The following is a 20892-nucleotide window of genomic DNA, read 5'->3' as shown; positions in this document are numbered from 1 at the left end:
CTCTCCCAGACCCAGCTTAGGGTCCCAGAGTAGCTATTGTTATTTTTATATATATATATATATATATATATATATATATATATATATTATTATTATTATTAAGACCAATTGGCTCACATCAGATGCAATGGGGAGGCACTCCTCTCCCAGATCCAGCTTAGGGTCCAAGGATAACTATCGTTATTTATATTTATATTATTATTAACACCCATTGGTACACATCAGCTGTAATGGGAAAGCAGCCCTCTTATTGTTATGGGTCGAAATGAAAGGAAAACAAAAGCTAGCATGATGACTGTCCGGCTTTCATTTTCACCTTGCTTCTCATTTCCTACGAAAATGTCATCATTCGTTTTGTGTAGACGAACGGTCAAAATGAAGCAATAGCACGAAGGAAATGAAGGGGAAAAAATTGTGCATATGTGTACACACATATAATTGCATGACTTTGCCAGGGTTGCATGCTACCCTTTGCCAAAGAAGGAGCAAGCAAAAGTCTTTCCTTCTTTATGTTGACAGCCAATCAAGCCAGGATAAGAAAATATGCTCGTAAGCTATCTTTGATTGAATTCAAACCACAATAATAAGAGGAAGAAGACAACAGTGGGGGGATTGTAGGCATGGTGGTTTCGGGCCAGGGCCAACTGTGGCCTCTTCTGTATAATTTGGTTTCATGTTCTGTACAAGAAAACATGTCAAATATGAAAAGGCCTCTCCAAGATTGTAATGTCCGTGTAAAGCCACAAATGCACAGACATGCAGGGCGGTATTTCACTGGCAGAATGGAATGTCATCCTCAGAAGCCACATGTACATTTTCTACCAGCTTGGAAGTCGGGCTTTTTGTTGTTTTGGCACTGGAGGCATCATTCCTTTAGGAAACAAAACCCAGAGAAAGATCTCTTTGCTTTAATGTTCATACCATCCTCAAGAATGCCTTTGTTCCATGGCTGCCTTGGGAATGGAGATGGCCACAAAACTTCTTTAGCTATGCAGATTTGGGAACTACTCAAAAATATTTTTGTACACAGTGGGTTGTTAGATGATGGAATTTGCAACCACAGGATGTAGAGTTGTCCTCCAACTTTGATTCATGGAAGATAATGTTGTAAATAGCTACTTAGAAACATCTATCTATCGTCCGTCCATCCCTCTATCCATCCATCCATTTATCCTGCCATCTCCTATGGCTTGTAATCAAACTATGGAATATTTCTACCAGGAGCATGTAGGGATGGGTACTAACTGGATGATATGGATTTCAGTGTTGGACATATATTTTTTTCAGTAGGGTGCCTCCTAACTGGAAATGTGACTACTGCAAATAAACTACTACCTTCAGGTCTTCTTTGTGGTCTTCCCAATGTCATTTGGTTGACCAATATGGGAAAGAAGTTCCTGCAGTCATAGGCCTTTTATATGATCCGGAATAGCTCTTGTTCTTTATCTGGAAACCAAGTTTTATGAAGATTGAGCTGGGTATGTTTAGGTTGAAGAAGAGAAGGCTGAGAAGTGACACGATAGCTATCTTGAAATATCTGAGGGAATGTTGTGTAGAAGATGTTTTGGAGGCTAGAACATGAACTGATGGAGTCAAGTGACTGGGAAAGTGTTTCCACCTCAACGGTAGGAAGAAGAACTGTCTAACAGTGTAAGAGTTTGTGTTACACCCCTAGGTAGGAAGAGCACTGAAAACCAACACAGAGGCCAATAACAATATAATATCTTTATTAAAGCAAATAAATAAAGTTCCAAAAGGAAATAAGCAGCAAAGTTGAATAAGCAGTTGACCTTTCAGGAAAGATCAAAATTAGTCCAATAAGTGAAAGTCTTATGTCCAATATTAAAGTCCAAAGTCCAGAAACCGAAACACACTCAAACTCGCCTTAAGTATTGAGTGGGGGAAAGGATCAAGGAGGCAATAAGAGTTCTCTGGAGTAAATGTCCAAAAGCAGGATTTCAAAGCAAGATATGAACTAGATGAACAGGAGCTGAAACGCAGTCCAATCTTGGGCAAGGAGGTAGACCGGCGCCCGGTCTACTCAAGAGTAGCGCACCTTGAGGCCTCTTGGATTCCAAGAGCTAGAGACGATGATGCTTCCCAGTCAGAAGTAAAGTTGACACCACGAAGGATAGTATCAATACTTTTATTGAAGTTCATAAGCTCCCCCAAACCAGGTGCCTGACTCCCTAAAACTTCCCAAGAGAACTGAGCTTGTCACAGTCACCATGCCAGGTGTCTAACTCCCAAATTCTTCCCAAGAGAACAGGGCTTAACCATAGTCACCACGCTCTGCTAATCTGGTGCTTCTCCGCTTTGTCTTTGCGATCTCTCTGTTTGCACAAATGCCCTATGATCAAACACTAAACCTTCCGGAGAATTTGGGAGAGCCGGCACAGTTTCAAGGGCATCCTTAATTGGCTCTGGCTCGGAGATGTCAACATGAGGCATCTGGAAAGGAGTTGAATCTTGCTGACATGGGAGAAAACCAAAGTCTTCTTCGTCCTGGACAGTAATGGCCACAGGGTCAGGGGCGAAAGGTGCCCTAGGCATCACAGTTTGCATTGAAGGATGGTGGACTCATTCTGTGTAGATCTTTAATGGAGTTTGAATGGATGTCGTTTAGGAAGGCTATGTATTATGGGGTTGGTCTAGATCAGTGGCTCCTAACCTGTGGTCCATGGACCACCAGTGGTCTCCAAGAACTAAAATTTGGTCCCAGGCTTACACTGTTGCAATGAGAGTGACTGGTCTAGCGAGACCCACTTAAGTGCTGAGACAACGGGAATGTTGGAAGGGTTGAGGCTGACTATCCACAAAATGCATGACAATAAGCCTCCTGACTGCTGCTTCTCCTCCTCCTCCCTCCCCTTTTGGTATTAATGTTGGAGAGTGGTCCCTGGTCAAAAAAAGGTTGGGAACCACTGCTGTAAACTGACCGTGATTCTGTAACATCTCTAGTAGCTACCCACTGCTTATTGACCTGTGTCCTTGCATGTTGTGGAAACACAAAAGTCTTGGGAAGAGATATCTGCTTTGGTTGAACCTCACCTGGAATATTGTGTCTAATTCTGGGCACCACAATTCAAGAAAAATATGGACAAGCAAAGAAGTGTCCAGAGAAGTTTGGAAGTGAAACCCTCTGAGAAGCTGCTTAAGGACCTGAGGATATTCAGCTTGGAAAAAAGGGAACATAATGTGTGCTCCCTGTATCCATATACTCTAACTTTGTTAAATAACTCACCTTCCCACCAAGTTCCATGAATGACACCATCATGGATCACAACAGCCTACTTCTTGGGTTGCATCTTTACATGTTTGCTTTGTTTGTTTCGCCAAGCAAATCAGAATATGAGAAAGCACAATAATTACGGAATCAGGATGCTTAGTCAAGCAGGCATCAAAGATATAATTAATTGTATTTTTTAAATAATCTATTTCTTAATATTTCTGGGATTTACTAAACTGATTAGATTTGGCCCACGGACAGACTCATTTCATTTTGGTAATTGAAAATGGTAGCTAATGTACAGGGAGAGGCATTACTTACTGTTTCCCTCCTTTGAGGACGAGAAAGTCCTGTTCCTTCAACTCGCAGATGTTTTTTAAATGAAAAAAAGAAATGTTCTCTTGACCTTTAGTGAATGAGAAAATGTGGTCAGAACTGGCATTTGCCACTCAGTTCGCTGTTTACAGCAGCTGCCAATGACGCCTCTCAGCCAGGAATCTCCTGCGAGCATGGTTTTGGGAATATTTTGACCCAAGAGGTCCAGAAAAGTCAGCAAGATATTTGGGGCCACAGAGAAAGGAAGGGGCTGATTCCAACCACCAGATTGGGCCAAGAAGGTCTGTTCAGTTTCTGACCAGAGTTCAAGGAGGATGAAATGTCCTTCTCTTCCTATCAAAGACATGCTAAATTAATCCCATGAGAAACCCAGCATATACATCAATTGCTGGGGAGAGGGGAGAGAGGATAAGAAGAAATTTGCCTCTGTGCTCAGTTGGGTAGCTTTCTTTAGGGAGCTTTAGGAATGAAATTGAGATTCTATGGCCTGACGCTACAGGGTTCTTCTTATTCTCTTTCTTGGCCATATTGAGGTCATGAAAGTTAAAGAGATAAACTCAGGGGTCCCCAAACTAAGGCCCGGGGGCCGGATGCAGCCCTCCAAGGTCATTTACCTGGCCCCTGTCCTAAACTTTAGACTTAGAGTTGACCTAAGTCTGCCTGGTCTTTGGAGGTCATTTTGCTTAGCTATGGCCTTAGGAGACCATCTAGATGGCTTTTGGAGGTCACTTTCCTTACCTATGGTCCTATGAGACCATCTAGATGGCCTTTGAGGGTTCCTTTCCTTACCTATGGTTTTATGAGATTGTCTAGATGGCCTTTGGGGGGCCCTTTCCTTCTCTATGGTCTTATGAAACCATCTAGATGGTCTTTGAGGGTCCCTTTCCTTAGCTATGGTCTTCTGATGGCCTTATGAGATCATGTATATGGCCTTTGAGGGTCCTTTTCCTTAGCTATGGTTTTATGAGATCATCTAGATGGTCTTTGGAGGTCTCTTTGCTTACCTATGATCTTATGAGATCGTCTAGATCAGGGGTCCCCAAACTAAGGCCCTCCAAGGTCGTTTACCTGACCTCTGTCCTAAACTTTAGACTTAGGGTTGACCTAAGTCTGAAATGACTTGAAGGCACACAACAACAATCCTAGTTTTGGACTATTTCATCCTAGTCCGGCCCCCCAACAGTCTGAGGGACTGTGAATCGGCCCTCCACTTAAAAAGTTTGAGGACCCCTGGATAAACTTCTTTCAGAATGGCAAAAAGGAAAGTAAAGGATGTAAAGTCATAACATCTTAATAGCTGGAGGGGACCACAACAATGACCATCTAGACCAGTGATTCCCTGGTGGGCGCTGCAGCGATCCAGGGGGGCGGTGATGGCACCTATTAGGACACAGGGGCGGAGCCAGGGGAGGGGAGAGGCCTCTTCCCAATTGCCGGAGATAGGGCTGAGCACCTGAGGTGCCTGTTAGGATACATGGGGGTGGAGCTAGAGGAGTGGGTGTGGTTTCTTCCCAAGTACAAGGCTGAGAATCTATACCTCTCCTAAGGCACTTGTTGGGACACAGAGGGTGGAGCTCAGGAAGGGGACGGGGCCTCCTTCAAAGAGCCCGAGACAGGGCTGAGCCTCTATATTTCTCCTGAGAGGACTTTTAGGACTAAAGGGCGTGGCTAGGGGTGGGGGCGGGGCCTCTTCCCAAGAGCGTGAGACAGGGCTGAGCCTCTGTATACCTCCCCTGAGGCACTTGTTAGAACACGGGGTCAGGGTATAGAGGTTCAGCCCCATCAGGTACTTGAGAAGAGGCCCCGCCCCTCCTCTAGCCCTGCCCCCTGTGTCCTGGCAGGCGCCGCAGGACAGGGATAGAAGCTCAGCCCTGCCTCAGAGCTCGTAACTTTAGCCATCCCAGTCCTGGTCGCCCATTTGTGCCCCCCCCTCCCAGCCCTGCATCTTAGACTAGGGGAGATGCTCAGCTCCGCCCTCTTGAGCAGAAGCCACGCCCACCCTTCTAAGCCACGCCCCCTTTCCGTGGGTTCTGAGTAATATTTTTTTCTGGAAAGGGGGCAGTAGGCCAAATAAGTTTGGGAACCACTGATCTAGACCATTGGTTCCCAACCTTTTTTGACCAGGGACCTCTTGACCAGGGACCACTTTCCAACATTAATATCAAAAGGGTTCTGAATCAGTTTTTGGTCAACTTTGTATTCGGTTTAGTGTTTTGGGGTGCTGATACAGAAAACTGCATTGGATAGACTACATCAGCCATCCAGTCGTATGCCAGAACATATGCCATCCAGTCGTCGCCATCTGCTCACCCACAGAAAACCATATTTAATAATTTGGAGCTGATGTTGTCTATTCAATGCAATGTTCTGAATCAGCACCCCAAGTAACCCCAGGAACAGTCCTAAAAACGAAGACACCAAGGCGTCAAGGAGCCACATGGAATGGCTCCACTCAGTGGAAAGAAAGAGGAAGAGAAGCAGCAGTCAGGAGGCTTGTTGTTGCTTCTCCCCTCCTGAAATCCCCATTGCCATGGCAGTATTAGAGGGTTTTGTGAGACCAATCACTCTCATTGCAATGGTGTAGTAACAGTGAGGCCGTTGGCCATATTTTAGTTCTTGGGGACCACTGGTGGTCCATGGACCAAAGGTTGGGAATCACTTGTTTACAGTTAGAACGGCTGAAAGGCAATTGGGCATGGACAAGTAAAGAAGTTGCAGAACATTGTGACTGAAAGAGGAAAAACACAGAAAGCATTCTCAAAGGTAAGGGAAGTTTGAAATAACTCCAGGGGAAAAGAGGGGGGAAAACTAACTTTTTCACAGGGGAAGAAGACTTTCTGGAGTCCAGTAGAACATGTCAGTGCGTATTGGTGCACTGGCAGCAAGGATTACAATACACCATGTAACACAATTTTTGTTCCTGGGTTATAAATGTCATTTTCTAATTGGGTTCTCATAAAAACATAGAAAAAGTTGATTCAACTACAAAACTTTTTTTCTGTGGGAGGGACATCCTGCAACACATTTTGCTCTAGTTTTTCAATGAATATCTCACCGAGTCCCAAGCGATTCAATCTAGTTTGTGGCAGCCACACAAATGAAGTTTCTGGAGTAGAACGGCTATTTTCAAAAAAAGGACTGCGAAACTAAACAGGAAATAACAATGTCAAACCAGGAACAGAATTATCTTTATTCAAATTTTATTACGTAGTGTAAACAAGATGCAGGATGCAATCTACTATCCTTTATTATCGATGGGAGCATTTCTGTTCAACATCCTCGAGAGCAGGAATCCACCCCCATGACTGGCCTCTCTTGAAATGCCTCTCTTGACCATTCTCTGCTTCTAAGACTTTGCCCAGAATTTATTTTATTTTGTTGGAGCAAAGGGACCATGCCGTGCCTTGCTGGAGCAGAAGTTTCGCTGTTCCTTCTCCATCGCCCTGTGCCAAGAAGGCCGTGCGCAGTTAAGCTCACATAGGTCAGTTCGTGAATGTACATGGAAACTTGATCCCATTGGCTTTTCCAAGTGGAAGGCAGCCATTATTTACACTTCATTCACAAGAACGGTCCCCACTAGAGCAATCGCAAGCAGGAAGAAGGAACTCATGACACAACTTTGCTTTGAGCACAACAGATTTGTTTTCCAAAAGTACCCGGACTTCAATAAACAGAGGTCTTGGGACACGGAATGTATAAATATAGCCACAAGTTGCAAAATGTTCTTGTACACGGGGCGAAACGGTGTACTTTCTACATGAGATGCATCTCTTGTCGATTTGCCTGGTTTTACTTAGTGTCATTTGGGCAACTGAAGATTAAAAACGCCAAAAGTCTACCTCCTGCATTAATGGGGAAGCTATGGATATTATTGGATTCTAGCTATTTTGGCTGCTTTGGCCATCCCCTAATATCATTGATGATATAATTTGAGGCCAAAGGAAACTGAAGTCCAGAAGAATCTGAAGAGCCACTTTCCCCATTCCTTGTCTTTCTTTCACTTTGTTTTCTTGGTATTTCTACCATTGGACAAAGAAGTGATTCCATCACTGGCCAACTGAAAGCTCCCATCACTGGCCAACTGAAAGCTTCCATCATTGGCCAACTGAAAGCTTCCATCGTTGGCCAACTGAAAGCTTCCATCACTGGCTAACTGAAAGCTTCCATCGTTGGCCAACTGAAAGCTCCCATCGTTGGCCAACTGAAAGCTCCCATCATTGGACAACTGAAAGCTCCCATCGTTGGCCAACTGAAAGCTCCCATCGTTGGCCAACTGAAAGCTCCCATCGTTGGCCAACTGAAAGCTCCCATCGTTGGCCAACTGAAAGCTTCCATCATTGGCCAGCTGAAAGCTTCCATCACTGGCTAACTGAAAGCTTCCATCGTTGGCCAACTGAAAGCTCCCATCGTTGGCCAACTGAAAGCTCCCATCGTTGGCCAACTGAAAGCTCCCATTGTTGGCCAACTGAAAGCTCCCATCGTTGGCCAACTGAAAGCTTCCATCATTGGCCAGCTGAAAGCTTCCATCACTGGCTAACTGAAAGCTCCCATCACTGGCTAACTGAAAGCTCCCATCGTTGGCCAGCTGAAAGCTTCAATCATTGGCCAACTGAAAGCTCCCATCACTGGCCAGCTGAAAGCTCCCATCACTGGCTAACTGAAAGCTCCCATCATTGGACAACTGAAAGCTCCCATCGTTGGCCAACTGAAAGCTCCCATCGTTGGCCAACTGAAAGCTCCCATCGTTGGCCAACTGAAAGCTTCCATCATTGGCCAGCTGAAAGCTCCCATCACTGGCTAACTGAAAGCTCCCATCGTTGGCCAACTGAAAGCTTCCATCATTGGCCAAATGAAAGCTTCCATCACTGGCCAGCTGAAAACTCCCATTGTTGGCCAACTGAAAGTTCCCATCATTGGCCAACTAGAGCAAAATCTTGTTCCTGAATTGCTTGGCCAACTAGACTATTGGCTTCTACAATTGTTACAACAATTTTGTACAACCACAACTTCCATCAAGAAGGAAGTGAAAACAGCACTGAATTTCTTATGTTCTAATGCAAAAATGTTTTCTTACACGTTAGTTTTTTTCTGAAGTTGGTTGACAGATGTCATTCAGACAAATGACTTCAGGCATGTTTTATGGTGAGACCAAGCAGACATGACTATTTGTTATAGACCAGTGGTTCCCAACCTGCGGTCTATGGATCACCAGTGGTCCCCAAGAACTAAAATATGATCTGTGGCCTCACCATTGCAATGAGAGCAACTGGTCTCACGAAATCCTCTTACAGTGCCAAGGCAACGGGGATGTCGGGAAGGGAGAGGATGAATTCCCATGAAAGGCCTCCTGACAGGCCTTCTGACTGCTCCTCCTCCTCCTCTCTCCTGAATTGAGCCATTCCACGTGGTGCCTGGAAGCAGGGGCACCTTGGTGTCTTCGTTTTAGGCCTGTTCCTGGGGTTATTTGGGGTCCTGATTCAGAAAATTACATTGGATAGACCACATCAACTCTAGATTATTAAATACGGTTTTCTATGGGCAGAGCAGATGGTGACAGCTGGATGACATATCTTCTGTATCAGAAACTAGAGCTGATGTGGTCTATCCAATGCAGTTTTCTGAATCAGCAACCCAAATAACCAAACTGAAACTATAGTTGACTAAAAATTGATTTGTAACCCTTTTGGTACTAATATTGGAGAGTGGTCCCTGGTCAAAAAAAGGTTGGGAACCACTGCTATAGAGAAAGGCCTATTTCTTCATCATTTTCACACTGAATCATTACTTTGGGTGCAGGAAGTGTTGGCGTTGAGGACTGGTTGTGCACAAAATTTGCACTTCTGTACAGAAAGCAGAATTTTCTGCACAAAATTATGTTTTCTTCATGAAAATATCAAGGCTAAATTTTGTGCAGAAGTATAAGTCCCAAGGTTGTTGTATGTTTTCCGGGCCAGGTTCCAGAGTTTTCTCTCCTGACATTTCACCCACATCTATGGCAGGCATCCTCAGAGGTTGTGAGGTATATGGAGAAACTAAGCAAGGAAGGTTTATATACTGTATATACTCGAGTATAAGCCGACCCGAATATAAGCTGAGGCACCTAATTTTACCACAAAACAAACTGGGAAATCATTGACTCAAGTATAAGCCAAGGGTGGTAAATTTCAGAAATAAAAATTACACCAATTGAGCCATCAGAAGGTTAAATGTTTTTGAATATTTACATCAAGCTCTAATTTAAGATAAGACTGTCCAACTCTGATCAAATCATTATTCTCATCATCTTCAATGTAAATGTGCTTATGTATCCTTTTAATAATAATAGAGTACAATAATACATGTAATAATAATAATAAGTACAGGAAAATAATACGTGTAGTAATAAATAGAGTAAAATAATAAATATAATAATGATAAGATCAGAGTGAAATAATAAATCTATTAATAATAATAATAAAAATAGAGTAAAATAAATGTAATAGTAGCAACAATAAGAGAGAAAAATAATAAATATAATACAGTAGAGTTCCAGTTATTCGACATAAACGGGCGGGCTGAATGTCAAATAATTGGATCTGACGGATAATAGGGAGGCCTTATTATCCAGCAAGCTGGTTGAAGGAAGTGCCCCGTGCAGGTTACTAGGTAGATAGAAAGCTACCTAGCAACGCGCAGGGGCGCTTCTGCCCTGCCTCTTGGGAGGCGCTTGTGTGCGTTGCTAGGTAGATAACAAGCTACCTAACAACGCTCAGGGGTGCTTCTTAAGCCGAGTGCTCACCGCTCCGCCCCTTGGGAAGCACCCGTGAGTGTTGCTAGGTAGCTTGCTATCTACTTAGCAACGCGCACAGGCGCCTCCCAAGAGGCAGAGCAGCGAGCACTCGGCTTAGCGAAGCTCCCGTGTGCGTTGCTAGATAGCTTGCTATCTACCTAGCAACGCGCACAGACGCTTCTCTGCTCACCGCCCTGCCTCTTGGGAGGTGCCTGTGCGCATTGCTAGGTAGATAGCAAGTTACCTAGCAACGTGCATGAGCGCCTCCCAAGGGGCCTGGGACGTCGGATAATACGGAGTGTCCGTTAACTGGAAGTCAGTTAACCGGAACTCTACTGTAATACCAATAATAATAGAAAAAAAAATAAATGTACAGTAGAGTCTCGCTTATCCAATGTAAATGGGCTGGCAGAATGTTGGATAAGCAAATATGTTGGATAATAAGGAGAGATTAAGGAAAAGCCTATTAAACATCAAATTAGGTTACGATTTTACAAATTAAGCACCAAAACATCATGTTATACAACAAATTTGACAGAAAAAGTAGTTCAATACACACAGTAATGTTATGTAGTAATTACTGTATTTACGGATTTAGCAACAAAATATCATGATGTATTGAAAACATTGACTACAAAAATGTGTTGGATAATGCAGAATGTTGGATAAGCGAGTGTTGGATAAGTGAGACTCTACTGTATTGAGGAATTGGTGGTAGTTAAGGTAAAGGGTAAAGGTTTTACCTTACATTAAGTCCATTATAAATGGGTTATATAGTTGTGTGGATGGGCCTTGAGTCTACACTGCCATATAATCCAGTTAAAATCAGATAATCTGCATTTTATAGGCAGTGTGGAAGAGGCCTAAGTGAGGCCTAACTCTGCCTGTCCCCTGGGCTGAGTGGATTGCTAGGAGACCAAGTGGGCGGAGCTTAGCCTTCTAACTGGCAGCAATTGAATAAAAACATTTATTCCTCTCGCTCTAATTAGGACTTTATTTTTCTTTTGTTTTTGTTGTATGAACGTAGAGGCATGGATGAGGGGTTGTGTTGCCAAGTTTAGTGTTTCTGGAATGTGTAGTTTTGGTGTTTTGTCCTAGGCCAAAATTTCATTACCCTTTTATATATATAGATGTTCCATATATTCTTGAGTATAAGCTGACCCAAATATAAGCCAACTAGGACCCTCACCTGAATATAAGCTGAGGGGGGATTTTTCAGTCTTAAAATAAGGGCTGAAAAACTAGGCTTATACTCAAGTATATACAGAAATTTCCCAAATTGCAAAGATTCTCACGAGCCCAGGATTCTCTTGATCAAGGTTTCCCAACACTTGAGTTTCTTTCCCCTTTGTAGGAATTTTTTAAAGTCTTTGTTCCATCCCTACCTCCATTCTATGTCTGTGTAGATACCACAAAGGGGAAGAATTCTAGTTGATTTTTATTCCCTACAGAAGCGCACTCATTCTGGAATTTGCTGTAACAATTCGAGATGAAGTTTTGGGCAGAGCCCAAAACATTATTGCATGCAAATTGGTCTGAGGAGTTTGTATAGCTTGGAAGAGGGCATCTGGGCAAGGCATGCTGCTAGATCAGTTTCCCTGCCCTCCCCGAAAACATTCCTGAGGCCTTTGGGGCTACAAGATAAAAATCCCAGAGTGGTGGCACTTTTGGCATCTCCCAGCCGTGGATGTAGCTTTATCGTTGATGAAATCTGGGCTGAGTGAGTCAAAGGGAAACCTCACAATATCCCCTAGGGTTGCGTGGGAGGAGGGAACATAATCTGTGCTTCCCGCGGCCATTATTTGCTGGGTGGAAGGAAGACAAAACTGGATTTAGAACCTACCGAAAGAGAGACAATGATAGGTTCCTCTAATGGAAAGCAGCTTTGGGGGGAGACGTTTGGAGACAAGATGCCATGGGACGGATGCCAAGGCAAGGGCTTTGTCTGTAGCACGTCTAGTCTTGTGGTTATCTCTCTGGGTTTCTTTAATATTCTTATGTCCCTGTTTCGCTGACCAACTGGCATATCAAATGAGTTAAGCTGTCTAGTTTAGGGAAGTCAGTGGGTACGTGAGGTCTGATTTGGGTATTACAAAATTGTTGCCCACCACATGCTGTTTCATCAGAAAATGTTCACTTCTATAAGAAACCAAATAGTCTAGAATTTTTGTGGGGGAGCACAAGGATCATGCAGAATCCATATTTTTTTATATATATATAATTTTTATTAACAAGAAAAGGGTATTTTCAATACATAAAAAGTGGGGGAACAATATAACATACAGAAAAGTAGGAAAGAAAAGAGGAAAGTAAAAAAAACAAAAAAAATAGAAGATAGAAGATTTCCTTTATACATGAAAGTGGGGGAACAATAAATGTATAGGAAAGTGTGAAATACAAAAAAGAAGAAGTAAAAAAAGGAACCATACACACAGTCCAGAAAGGGGTATTCGATGACTTCCGCTCTTTCTACTCCTGTAAAATAGCATCTTATTTAAGACAATATAAAAACTAAATGTAACTTCTTTCCCCCTTACGACTTTAATCTTTCTTGAGATAATTTTCTAGAGATGTCCAATCTGACTTTTTCAATCCGCTGCCGCTATTTTCTTTTAGTAAGAATGTTAACTTGTCCATGTCTTTTATATCCATACTTTTGATAATCCAGTCTTTCAATTCAGGAGTGGTATCCAACTTCCACTTTTTTGCAAAGACTATTCTCGCTGCTGTTGTTAAAAAAGTAAATATTTTGTCCAAATTTCGATCTGCAAATAATTCCAAATCAAACATACCCAATAAGTAATATTCCGGTTTCATTGTAAAAGATTTTTTGAAGATTTTTTGACATTCAGCATGGATAATTTTCCAAAAATCTGCTGTTTTTTTTACATGTCCACCATAAGTGGAAGAATCCATATTTTTGAACGTTTGAGTTTGTTGAACCCCAAGGCAGCGTGAGCACTGGAAACCAAACAGAGACCAATCTATCTATCTATATAAAAGAGTGATGGCATCACAGCGACCAACAAAACAACAAAACTACAGGCCCCCCAACCTTGAAATTTGACAACACAACCCATCATCCACGCCTCAAGGTTGATACAACAAAAAGAAAAGACAAATAAAGTCCTAATGAAAGGGAAAGGAATAATTATTTTTATCCAATTGCTGCCAGTTAGAAGGCTAAGCTCCTCCAACTTGGTCTCCTAGCAACCCAATAAAAAAACACTAAAAAATAATTAAAAACACTAAAAAATTAATACAATAAAATACTATAATAACAGAAAATAACTAAAAATAGTACAAGAAAATAATAAAATATAATAAATAAAAAGATAACTTACAATAAAATTAATTAAAAAATACAAATAACGTCAAATAAAAATTACACAACAATTTTTAACCAATACCATCACCACTTTGCCACAGCAACGCGTGGCCGGGCACAGCTAGTCTATATATATAAAAGAGTGATGGCATCACGGCGACCAACAAAACAACAAAACTACAGGTCCCCCAACCTTGAAATTTGACAACACAACCCATCATCTACGCCTCAAGGTTGATACAACAAAAAGAAAAGAAAAATAAAGTCCTAATGAGAGGGAAAGGAATAATTGTTTTTATCCAATTGCTGCCAGTTAGAGGACTAATCTCTGCCCACTTGTTCTCCTAGCAACCAACTCAGCCGAGGGGACAGGCAGATTTAGGCCTCACTTAGGCTTCTACCACAGATTATCTAATTTGCACTGGATTATATGGCAGTGTAGACTCAAGGCCCTTCCACACAGCTATATAACCCATTTATATTCTTATATTATCTGCTTGGCACTGGATTATCTTGACTCCACACTGCCATATAATCCACTTCAGTGTGCAGTCATACTAAAACAATAATAAATTCAGGAAAGAATAAGTGGAAAGGATGAGTGAGCAATAGTCCTTTAAGAAATGGTATGAATTAGTCCCAAGAGTTGAAGAGATATGTCCAATATTATTGTCCAAAGTCCAGAAACCGAAACACGCTCAAAACTGTTGGGAAGTTCTTGAGCGGGGAAACAACAAGAAAGCAGGAGTGAATAACAAAGTCCAAAGTCACTAAGAAGTTGTGGATATCAAGGCAGGCAGAAGACGAAGCTAAAAGCAATCTAGATTCAGGAACAAGGCAAGGACGTGAATTTACTCCAGTTTAAATAAGGAATCGCGGCTCGGTTTGGCTGCCAGGAACAGGAGACTTGGCTTGGTGAAATCAAGGAACTAGAAATGGTGAAGTGTTCTCAGAAGTCGCTATGTTGACACCACGAATTCTTCACAGTGCAAGACACTTTTATGGAACTTAGATCTAATCACAGCGAAGGGAAACCAACTCCCCAAAGGTTCCCAAGCAAATCTCCTATCCATTATCCCCTCTAGATGCCAAACGTTGACCCCTTCGAAGCTCCTGTTTCTCTGATCTCTGGCAATGCAAAAACTCCCTTCTGTTAAAGGATACATTCCCTGGGGAACTTGGGACATCTGGTTCTACCACGGGAGTAATGTTATCAGTATCTCTCCCAATTAAGGAAGCATTGGAGCTATCCACAGCTGGGGTCTGTAATTGGAAGGAGCTCGGAGAACTGGGCAAAAGGTCAGAATAAGCTTCATCCTGGTCAAAGTTCATTTCTGAACCAGGTTCAGAACCCAAAGGTGGCTGGGATATAACAGAGTTATAAATTGAGAAGATCCCAACAGAAATCCAAGAGACCGTCCACATTGTAGAGTTATAGCAGATAGACTCCGCTTCAAATGGCATTTATTTTATTTATAGTATTTATATTCCGCCCTTCTCACCCTGAAGGGGACTCAGGGCGGATCACATTGTACACATATAAGGCAAACATTCAAAGCCATATAACATAGAACAGAGACAGAGACAGACGCAGAGGCAATTTAAACCTTTTCCAGCTTCCAGCTTCCCGAGGGCATGGCTCCAGCCAATGAAATCTGGAAGTTTGGAGCTTGTTGTGCTGACAGAGAAGGGTGAATATTTCTCAAAATGACACATCCAAGAATGCTATAACATTGAGCCATGGCGGTTAAGGTGATGTGGAACTGTTGTCATTCTGCATATGGATAACTTCTAGTTCTGGGTTCATATCCAGTGGTTCCCAATCATGGACCATCAGCGGTCTGCAAAAACTAAAATATGGTCCTGGAAACATTTAAAAGATCTTTATTCGTTTTAATGAATTTGTTGCTATGCGGGCTGTGCCAACGAGTACGACGTTGGGTGGGCATGTGATTGACAAGTGATTGACGTCACGTGTCACCTACTCACATCACCCAGCATCAGTCAGCATTCTTTTGTCTTGCTCAGCTGTGTCAGTGATTCTGTTTTGCTGTTTAGTGATTCGATGGCTCCAGTAGTTTTACTGACCGGGAGTCCTCAATATTCCTATTAATATTTGATCTAAAGTTGACCAAAAACTTATTCGTAACCCTTTTGGTACTAATGTTGGAGAGGTTGCAGAAGAAATCCAGGAAGAACTCATTGCATTTCTAAATGCAAGGATGCCTTTGAATCTGATTCTTTTTGAGGAGTTTTGGTGTAAAAAAGCAATTTTTATACTAAAATTTGAGGAATCGCCTTGTGCTATCTTATGCTATTCTTCACAACTTATTTACGCAAACAAGGGTTTTCTGCTTTGCTGGTAATTAAAAACAAGTCCAGGAATCGATTGAAAGTAAGTGAAGGTATGCATATAGCTTTGAGCAATAATATTAGCTCCAAGGTTATCCAACTTGTAAAGAAGATGCTAGCTCAAAAATCACATCAATGCAAACCAAATTTAATTTTCTATTTAAAATGTCCTTTTTTATATATTATAACTAGCTGTGCCCGGCCAGATAAGAAGCTTGGTATCCTCCCAATATTTTTGAATTACAATTTCCAATTATTTGTCATGAAGGAAGGATCTGTTTGGAGTAGTACATCTTGAACACTGCTAATCTGAAATACTCCAAAATTATCTACATGGGTGGCTGATAGTGACTGTTGTGACTCAGCTGGAACCTCAGATTGACTCTGATGAGGATGATGGGATTCAGGTTCATAAATCAGGTTCAAAATGTCCCTGTTGTAGAAGATGAGGAACAGAGAATGCAAGTTCATTTTCCCACAGCAAAGAATGGTGTTGATGATACTGAAACTAGCCAGGTGCAAATTGACTTGGAAAAGGAGGACAGTTCTCAGTCTGATAATGAGGCTCAACAAACTAGCGGGCAGGCTGACCGTGACGAAACAGGTTCCCTGGATCGAGCTGACTGTCTGGAATTCAGGGTTTGGAGGAGTGTGAGAATTGCAAACAAGAGGGAGGTTAGAGGCCAGAGAAATGCTTTCATACTTTGCAAAGGGTATTAAAGCAATGTGTTTGGAGACAAACCTTTGTCAAAGCAACTTTTTGTTCACCCAAGAAGCAAGCTCTCATTATCCTGGATCATCTTGCAGCTCTTGAGTTCATGTTCTCGGGACTTTGTCATGCTGTAACGGGACTCTGTTTATTGCTGGTGATTCCTTGAATTATGCTGTAAGGCTTTATTTTGTAATGATCTTTTCAAACTTTACTTTTGTTTTTAAAGAACTTTTTATCTTCTATTTTTTTAATAAACTAAAAAGACTTCAGCCTGTGTGCAGTCTGGTGTTTATAGCAAGGTGAAGCTATCCTGAGGTGCGACGGTGACACTTATGGTTCAGCGTATCCAAATGTTGTTTGTTGGTGCAATTTTGTGTGCCTGGTCAGGGTGTGTTCCAGAAGTCTTCATACATACATATGTTGACTTTCGATATATAGAGCTCTGTATTCTGAGCCAAGAACTAAAATTCTGGGGCCTATTCTTTATCCCCTCCTAATGAATACGGTGTCAGAAAGGATTTTCTACCTTCTGTCCAACACTAACCCTGCAGTTACTCATAAGGTGGCCCTTTTTGCCCTGGCAGCTCAGAAAATCCGGGCAAAACTGATCTCCGATGTCGTGGTCAACTGTGCTGGGGATGCTTTTAGCTAATAGTAGTTTTTTATATCCAAGGTGTTCACTGCTTGGGTTTTAATAATGCTATACTTACTTGGTTTTATCTTGTCTTTAATTATGTTGGTGCTAATCCATGACATACGTAGTATTTGAAGGGCATATCCTGACATTGATATTTGCAGCATTTTAATGTTTTAATGATTTATATAGGGTTTTAATGGCATCTATATATATAAAAGAGTGATGGCATCAGGGCAGCGGACAAAACAACAAAACTACAGGCCCCCCAACCTCGAAATTTGACAACACAACCCATCATCCACGCCTCAAGGTTGATACAACAAAAAAGAAAAGAAAACAAAGTCCTAATTACAGGGAGAGGAATAATAGTTTTTATCCAATTGCTGCCAGTTAGAAGTCTAAGCTCCGCCCATTTGGTCTCCTAGCAACTGACTCAGCCCAGGGGACAGGCAGAGTTAGGCTTCACTTAGGTCTCTTCCACAGATTATCTAAAGCCCCAGCTTCTGCAAACCCAGAATTCCAAAAACATGCAAATGAGAGTAGATGAATAGGTACTGCTCCCGCGGAAAGGTAACGGCACTCCATGCAGTCATGCCAGTGGCCACATGACCTTGGAGGAGCCTATGGACAATGCCTGCTCTTCGGCTTAGAAATGGAGATGCGCACCAACCCCCAGAGTCAGACACGACTGGACTTAATGTCAGGGGAAAACCTTTACCCTTTACCTTAACTACCAACAATTCCTCAATACTTTATTTCCCATACCACCAGACTTGGCCACAGCAACGCGTGGCCGGGCACAGCTAGTGTTTTATATTGTATTTGATGGTCTGGTTTTTGTGTATTTGTTTGTTTGTCTTGCATGCGAAAGACCTATGGTCTAAGCATTAAATAAATTTGGATTTGGATTTGGATTCGATATATAGAGATGCAGCTCAAAAGAGAGGCTGTTGTCCAATTTCAACAAGATCTTCCATATCAAGGCAACAGGCCCTTCCTTACATTCTGTGCTTTTCAGAGACTTGGGTCCCATCCTTTTCAGTCTTTTTTTTTGGTTCTGGTTACAAAGGCAGACCATAGAAAAAGAAAATTGCTGAGGTTTGCAAAAGGAGTGGGGAAGGAAAGCAGCACATACACATACACACACAAGTGGAAACAGAGATATTTTAAATTATCAGAGCTTTCCTGAACTTCAACAATAGTTTGTTTTGGGCTGGGCTCAAGTTTTTTAGTGGAGGTTTGGGTCAGTTTTTAATAGCAGTTCTCGCTCATCCATTAAGTGACACGTGAAATGTGCCAAACCCCAGTCCTCCCATCCTTCCTTGCGTTCTTGGGGGCCAAAGAAGTGTAGGAGAGAGAAAGGAGGCACACAATAAGGGCCATCGGAGGAGAGAGGAAAAGCAGCAAGAGGCTGAAGACATCCAAGTTGTATAAATTGCAGATGTAAATCCCCAAACGGGATCGGCAAAAACATAAAATAACAACCCTTTTCCCCGCAATAAGAGACAAGCTTGCTAAAAATGCACGAGAGGAGAATTGCAAAATGATACATGTCGAATTGCTGGAATGGATTTCAAATGCCAAAGATAGTTTATATAAAGTCTTGCACTGTTGTAAAATGTAACACTATCCACTGGCAAGTCGGAGCGAAGTTTGATCCCAGTTAAGGTTTTCTTTCTTCCTCCCTGCTTCCCCCCCCCCCCCCCACCACCCTATTTCTCTCTCCCTATTTTCAAAAACAAAACTGAAAAAACTTATTCCAGCCCATTAAACTTGATTTATGTTTTGCCTGTAGATTCCTTTGCTCTCGGCCTTTTGGGGATTCGAGTTAGAGAAATCATTACATCACCGTGGACCAATCCAACCTCTCTGTTTCCCAAATATTTAAAGTGCCTCTCTTTTGCATCACTTGCTGGGGAATATAAGGGAACTATTCTTACTTTTCCCACCAGCCTTGGAAAGGTTTTGCAGTGTTGTACTTGGGGTTAGCCCTGCTGTTAGGGCAATGATGGGCAACCTTTTGCGCTTGGTGTGTCAAAATTCACCAAAAAACCTAGCATGACTTGGGTGGTGTGTCACTTCGAGAAAAAAACAACCCATATTTTTGCAATATGTATAGTTTAAATAACAAAAATATATAATTGTAATATATAACTGTATTTAATAAATCAAAAACTATTTACTACCATTATTTCCATGCACAACCATCTATGGTACCTCTTGCAGTTTCCATGCTGATTTCTCTCTATTCTAGTTTCAATGTAGTTATGAATAATGAATAATATAATAATAATATAATCGTAATAATATGATAATATACTACAATAATGATAGAATAATAATAGAATGATATACAGTAGAGTCTCACTTATCCAACATAAACGGGCCGGCAGAACGTTGGATAAGCGAATATGTTGGATAATAAGGAGGCATTAAGGAAAAGCCTATTAAACATCAAATTAGGTTATGATTTTACAAATTCAGCACCAAAACATCATGTTATACAACAAATTTGACAGAAAAGTAGTTCAATACGCAGTATTGCTATGTAGTAATTACTTATTTAGGAATTTAGCACCAAAATATCATGATATATTGAAAACATTGACTACAAAAATGCGTTGGATAATCCAGAACGTTGGATAAGCGAGTGTTGGATAAGTGAGACTCTACTGTAATAATAATCTCTCTCTCTCTCTCTCTCTCTCTCTCTCTCTCTATATATATATATATATATATATATATATAATGTAATGTGCATAATTCCCATGGAATAAACAACAAAACCACTGGACCAAATCACACCAAATTTGACCACAAAATACATAGTCGTCCAATCAATCTGCATGTAGCAGCGTGTCAGCAAAAATGGCCAGGCGTGTCAGTGCTGACACGCGTGTCATAGGTTGGCCATCACTGTATTAGGGGAAATGAGGTTGAGGGACACAAACAACAACAACAACAACATTTATTTTGTTCCTGGGTATTTTGGTGTGCTGCATTGCTCCAGTGGGATTCCTTCCCAGGTAATGCTCAGGACTCGATATGCTTGTCTGTTCTTAAGATGAAAAGCACACATCTGTGTTTTAGATGGATTGGGAATCAGCTGGTTTTCCCTGTCATAGGCAGTAAGAGCACCTAAAGCTTCAGAGAGCTTCTGTTAAACCGTTTCAAAGCTCCCTGCTTGAGCAGTGATGGCACGATCATCAGCATAGATTAATCTCTGTCCCGTCTAGCAGTGGCTGGTCATTTGTGTAAATGTTAAACATTGATGTGGCAAGCACACTTCCCTAAGGCAGGCCGTTCTTCTGTTTTTGCCATCTGCTTCTCTGACTCTCTGCACAATGATTCAGTCCATATACGAGGGCTATCCACAAAGTAAGTTACGTTGTGGAATTAAAAATGAACAAAGTATAGGATAAAACATTTACCATATGCACTTGAAAGCCACACCCAAATACCACTTCTCAACATAGTCGCCATTCAAATCTAGGCACTTATCATAGCGATGAATGAGCCTGGCAACTCC

At 41.8% G+C, this 20892-nt stretch overlaps 1 protein-coding gene across 2 annotated transcripts in view; it reads left to right on the top strand.

Moving 5' to 3' along the window:
- Window positions 1-20892, top strand: part of pappa (pappalysin 1) — a 234272-nt gene that overhangs the window by 127610 nt on the left and 85770 nt on the right. The window lies entirely within an intron of this gene.

Source organism: Anolis carolinensis, unplaced genomic scaffold, assembly GCF_035594765.1.
Source record: "Anolis carolinensis isolate JA03-04 unplaced genomic scaffold, rAnoCar3.1.pri scaffold_7, whole genome shotgun sequence".
In the NCBI taxonomy this organism is placed as follows: domain Eukaryota; kingdom Metazoa; phylum Chordata; class Lepidosauria; order Squamata; family Dactyloidae; genus Anolis; species Anolis carolinensis.
The sequence above is the reverse complement of the archived record's forward strand: the minus strand, read 5'-3'. Positions and strand labels throughout refer to the sequence as shown.